This window comes from Elephantulus edwardii, unplaced genomic scaffold (genome assembly GCF_000299155.1).
Source record: "Elephantulus edwardii isolate Elephantulus edwardi_28Jun2011 unplaced genomic scaffold, EleEdw1.0 scaffold00238, whole genome shotgun sequence".
Lineage (NCBI taxonomy): Eukaryota > Metazoa > Chordata > Mammalia > Macroscelidea > Macroscelididae > Elephantulus > Elephantulus edwardii.
In genome coordinates, this window is record NW_006399988.1 from 2095022 (window position 1) to 2100891 (window position 5870).

The following is a 5870-nucleotide window of genomic DNA, read 5'->3' on the forward strand; positions in this document are numbered from 1 at the left end:
CATAGTATTCCATTGTGCGAATATACCACAGCTTCTCTACCCATTCGTTTGTTGATAGGCATTTAGTATTCTAATATGCTGATCATTTGCATTGTATTATGCAGGGACTCTCCAAGCTAAACATTCTGCACCAATACTGTATTTTTCTAATTAACCTTCATTTGATCTTAAGCTTTAGATGTGGGGTTTATTTTTTTTTTTTAGCTGACTAGACCCAGGGTCAGCTCATAGGGAACTTTATAACTTTTTAAACTTTTTTATAACTGAATTGACCTTTGATTCTCAATGCACTGAGGGATATTCAGGGTATATGAATAAATTTTTACTATTAAGAAAGCTGTATATATGATTAAATACTATGCAGTCTTTGTTTTGTTGATGTTGTTGTTATGTGCAGTCGAGTCACCTGCGACTCATAGCGACCCTATGTACAACAGTCTTTAGGAGTAAATATTTTGAAAATTACTGCAATCTTTGGAGAGAATGGAGAGCATTATGCTGAGTGAACGAAATCAGTCTCATAAGGACAAATACTGCATAAGATTTTTATTGTGAAAATGGAAGGATAACTAGTAAAACAATCATGAAGGTCCAAGGAGGGAAGGGGTGAGGGAAGAGCAGTAAGAATGAGTGGGTGGAGGAATCTGGTCACACAATCTGGTGGGTGGAGGGAGAAGGAAAAGGAAATTGGAAAGAATCAGTGGAGATCTGAGAAGACTGGGTAATGATGTGAATAGTCCAATGGTGATTGATTTTATAAGATGCAGTGAAAGGGAATGACTGTATAAAAACAATATGAATGAATGATAACGCGAAGCACAATATATTAATTTTCTATGCACATCAATATAGAATAAAATTTTTTAAAAAAGAAAGCTGTGTGTACAGGAAATAATACATTCCTCTTTTCCTCTCCCCATGGGTGCTGCAGTTAAACCAAGGAAAATAACAAAAAGGTCCCTTTCTCTGCTTCTGTTTGTTCTGCTTGGTTTCTCTTTGAACTATTTTAGCTTAAAGTTTCCCACTGTTTGCACTGTAGTGCTACAGAGTCTAGTCTTTCCCTGAGAAATAAGGATGCAGACAAGCAGATAGTGACAGGAAGCACATCAACAAAGAACTGCCAGAAGTACAGACTGGGTTTAGAAAGGCCACAGTACTAGGGGTATTATAGCTAATGTTAGATGGATCTTGCCTGAAAGCAGAGAGTACCAGAAGAATGTCTGTGTTGCACTGACTATGCAAAGGAATTTGACTGTGTAGATCAAAACAAACTTTGGCTAACACTGAGAAGAATGGGGATTTCAGAACACTAGATTGTGCGTATGTGAAACTTATATTGGACCAGGAAGCAGTCGTCAGAACAGAGCAAGGAAATAATTCATGGTTCAAAATTTGGAAGGGTGTACACCAGGGATGTGTCTTATCTCCATATCTTTCCAATCTATATGCAGAACAGATTATCCAGGAGGATGGGCTGTATGAGGAAAAATGTGGCATCAGGATAGGAGGAAGACTCATCAACAATATGCATAATGCAGAGAACACAACCCAGCTTGCTGAAACTGAGGAAGTCCTGAAGCGCTTGCTACAGAAGGGCTGCAAGCTTCAATACGGATTGAAGATCAACATCAAGAAAAGAGACTGAAATTGTTAAGAAAACAAAGATTCTCATTACTGGGCTGATTGGCAGAATTTTGATAGATTGTAAAGAAACTGAAATTGTTAAGAAAACAAAGATTCTCATCACTGGGCTGATTGGTAGCATTTTGATAAATTGTGAAGGCATTGAAATTGTTAACAACTTTAGTTTGCTTGGCTCCACAATCAACACTCTTGGTACCAGCAGCCAGGAAATCAAAAGATGAATTGTACTGGGAAAATCTGCAGTCAGGGACCTCTCCAGAGTACTGAAAAGCAATGATGTCAATCTGGAGACTATGGTGTGCCTGATCCAGGCCATAGACTTTGCAATTACTTGCTATGAGTCAGAAAGCTGGACAATGACTAGGGATGATAGGAAGAAAATAGATGCCTTTGAGCTGTATTGCTGGAGAAGAGTCTGGACTACACCATGGACTGCCAGGAGAACAAATAGATTTGTCCTAGAGAGGGTGAAACTAGGCAGCTCCTTGGAGGCAAGGATTCTGAGGCTTTGTATGACATGCTTTGGTCATGTTGCAAGGAGGATCCAGTCCTTGGAGAGATACATCATACTTGGAAGGGTGGAGGGACAGTGCAAGAGAGGAAGAGCCTTGATAAAATGGATTGATTCAGTGACTGGGGTAATGATGGTAGGTGTGTCAGAGACAATAAGGTTGGCACAGGACAGAGCATATTTCAGGGACATTGTACATAGGGTCACTGAGTCACAAGCAACTTGATGGCACATAACAAGTTGGATTTGACCTAGGGAGTTCTCGGATGTCACCATTTGACAAGTGAGAGTGAAGGGTCTCGATTGTGCAATGCTGTCTAGTGACACAGCTGGTTCTCGGGCTCCATAATAAATATCATATTGTCTCTAGAATGGAAGATTCTTCCTTTTCCAATCAAAGCACACAATATTCCTTTGTTAAGGAAAACACCCCTTCCAATTATTCAAATATTCAGCTACTTTAAAGCAAACAAGTGAGAGATGAATGAGGAGCCTCTTCCTGTACAATTACTGCCTCTGAACACCTGTTGGAGGCTCAGCTGGTTGGTTCCTACTCTATGGAATACAACAATAACAAAGCAAACAACCTTATTGCCATCAATCTGTTCTGCTTCTTGCAAGGCCACATGTTTCAGAGGTGCAAGCTCAGTAGTGTGCTCTTGGTTGCAGTCTTTATGAAATCAGACTGTCAGGGCTTTCTTCTGTGTTGTCACTGGGTCCATTCCAACCACTAACCTATTGTGTTTAAGTAATTTCCAACTCACAGCATTCCTTCAGGAGAGAGTAGACTTGCTGTATATGGTCTCCAAGGCTGAATCTTTGTGGAGGCAAACTATCAAATCTTTCACCTACAAAGTAACTGAGGGTTTTGAACCACTGACCTTTTGGTTAGCGGTTGGGTACTTAAACCACCTCACTCTGCAGCTTTCTTTTATTGATTAGTAGCCAAATGCCAACTATTCACAGCATCCAAGGGCCTACTGAACTTATTTTCTACTGCGTTCCACAGTAATAGTCACAACAAGATTTGGAGAGTCCAGTTCTTCTTCTCCCACTTAAGGCTTTTTGCTCTTAAAGTTTTCAGAGCTATGCCCCTCATCCATCAATTAAAACTATAACTTTAATTTTATGGTGTTAACATTTATCAGCATATAAATGGATGAACAAAATGTGGAGCATGCATCTAATGGAATACTACACAACCATAAGGGAGTGTGGTGGTGTCATGGTCTGTAGGGAAGTAGGGAGAGGTGCTATCAGCCCAGAGTCTGCACCTTTTAGCAGTTAAAACCCACCAGCTGTTCTGTGGGAGGAAGATGAGCATTCTCCTCTGATGCAATTTACAGTTTTGAAAACCTGCTAAAGAGTCAGGTATGAGTTACTTATGACTGAGTGACAATGAGTTTGAATTGACACAATCATAAATAATAATGATACATGGAACAATGTGTATAAACCTTGAAAACACAATGCTGAGTGAAGTAAGTTCAATTACAGGGGACACCTGTATATTCTTTTATGACATACTTGGCACTTGGCATAAATAGATCTTAGGAGATCATAGACAGCTTTTCAGGGACTGGGGGTAAGGTCTGTTAAGGGTGATGAAAAAACTGGGAATAGAAAATGTGATTGGCTAAACAACACTCAATTATACATATAAGAATATTTAAATGGTAAGTTTTAAGTTATGTATATTTAAACCACATTTTAAAAACCAAAGTTGGACTGAAGCCCACGTTCCAAACCCTCTAAAAATATAAGTAGACCTTTTGTGAGACAATCCTTGGGGACCTTACCATTGCTCTGCTGCAAGATACCAAGGCAAGTGTGGCATGGCCAGCCCAGAAGCATCTTCCAATCACTGCTTTCCTAGCATCTGAAAAAACCTGCAGCTCAACCCAGGTGCACCCACACCCTGGCTGACAACAGAACCACTGCCTGCCAGGTTGAATGGCTGCAGTTTCAGTGTGACCCAAACCACAGTCTCACCCATAGCACTAGACAGTTGCCCCTGCTGCCTGGAGACACCACTGCCCCACCTCTTGGAGATGGCCCAGCTGCCACCCCCACTGTCCAGTGTCAGGAGCAACAATATCGCAGGCACTTTGGGTGAAACACTGCCATCTAACTACACCATGTGCAATCCCTCAAGCTCAAGAGGAAGGGGCAGGGCCATGCCAAGCCAACCTGAGACACGGTTTCTGGAAAGGATCAGACTTCCCTCTTCTGCCATTCAGGTACTTTGGATGAAACACTGCTGTCAGGCTTCAGCCCCTGCAAGCATTGGGCCAGGAAGGGAGCAAAAATATACAGATCCTTCACAAAACTTTGCCATACTCTGGTGCACTATATAGTTACAATAACCTAACATCTACTAAGAAATGACTCACATAATGTCAAGAAAGCAACATACATCCTCAGTCACCAAGAAAAAACAAAATAACCCTTCTAAAAAAAAAAGACAAAAAAGACTCATTGAATACCCCAGATGGAGAGAACCAAAAGAAATATGTTGATGTGGAGTTATTTGAACAGCTATAGAGGAGATGCAAATGATGGAAGAAACAATGGAAGCCATTAAGAGAGCAAATACTCCGGAGACAACAATCCAAAAGAAATAAGTTCATGATGAGCAACTTGAGAAGCTATAGGAAAAAATGCAAAAGTTGGAAGAAATAATTGATAGTATAGATAAAGACATACAAGAATTTAAAAAGTCATAAGAAGTACAGCGAACATAATACTGAAAATAACAGAAAATCATGACAAAAACAATTCAGAATATTAACACAGAATTGGCAGAAGTGTTTAACACACTAGTGAGACAAAAAAGTAGAACTGAAGAGATGGAACAAAGAGTCAGTAAGCTGGAAGACAAGAGCCTCACTGGAAACATATAAGAAGAAAAATCAGTAAACAAAACAAAACATTAGAATCATGTAGACTGACATCTAAAACCCAAACATTAAAATAATACTAAGTATCTTACAAATAATACAGTATTTTCTTAGAATACAATGTCACAGAAATTAAACATGGGAAGGTAAAGCTTACAAAACCACTCATGTAAAAATTAAATAACTCTCTGCTACAACACAATTGAATTATAACAGAAATAAAGAATGAAATAAAAAAAGTTCCATGATGAAAATGAAAATCCACCAAAACCTCTGGGATACAGCTATGTCACTACTCATTGGGTACTTCACACAGACATAAAAAAGAAAGAAAGAAAGGAGAAAAATCAATGATCAACAATTTCATCAAATAGAAAAACAACAATCTAATCCTACCTCTAGAAGAAAGGAAATTATAAGACTAAAAGCTGAAATCAATAAGATAGAAAACAGAAAAACAATAGAAATCATTAAAAAGACCAGGATCTGGTTTTTCAAAAAGGTCAATAAAATTGATGAACCCCTGGCAAACTTCACAAAGGAAAAAAAAAAAAGGGAGGAAAGACACAGATAACTCCAGTAAGAAATGACAGAGGTGACATCACAATGTTGTTGTTGTTGTTATGTGCCGTCGAGTCGCCTGCGACTCATAGCGACCCTATACAACAGCCCTAAACTCTGCTCTGTCCTGTGCCAATCGCACTGTCTCTGACACTTCCATCCCAATTATCCCAATCACTGAATCAATCCACCTCATAGAGGGCCTTCCTCTCCTGCGCTGTCCCTCCACCCTCCCAAGCATGATGTCCCTCTCT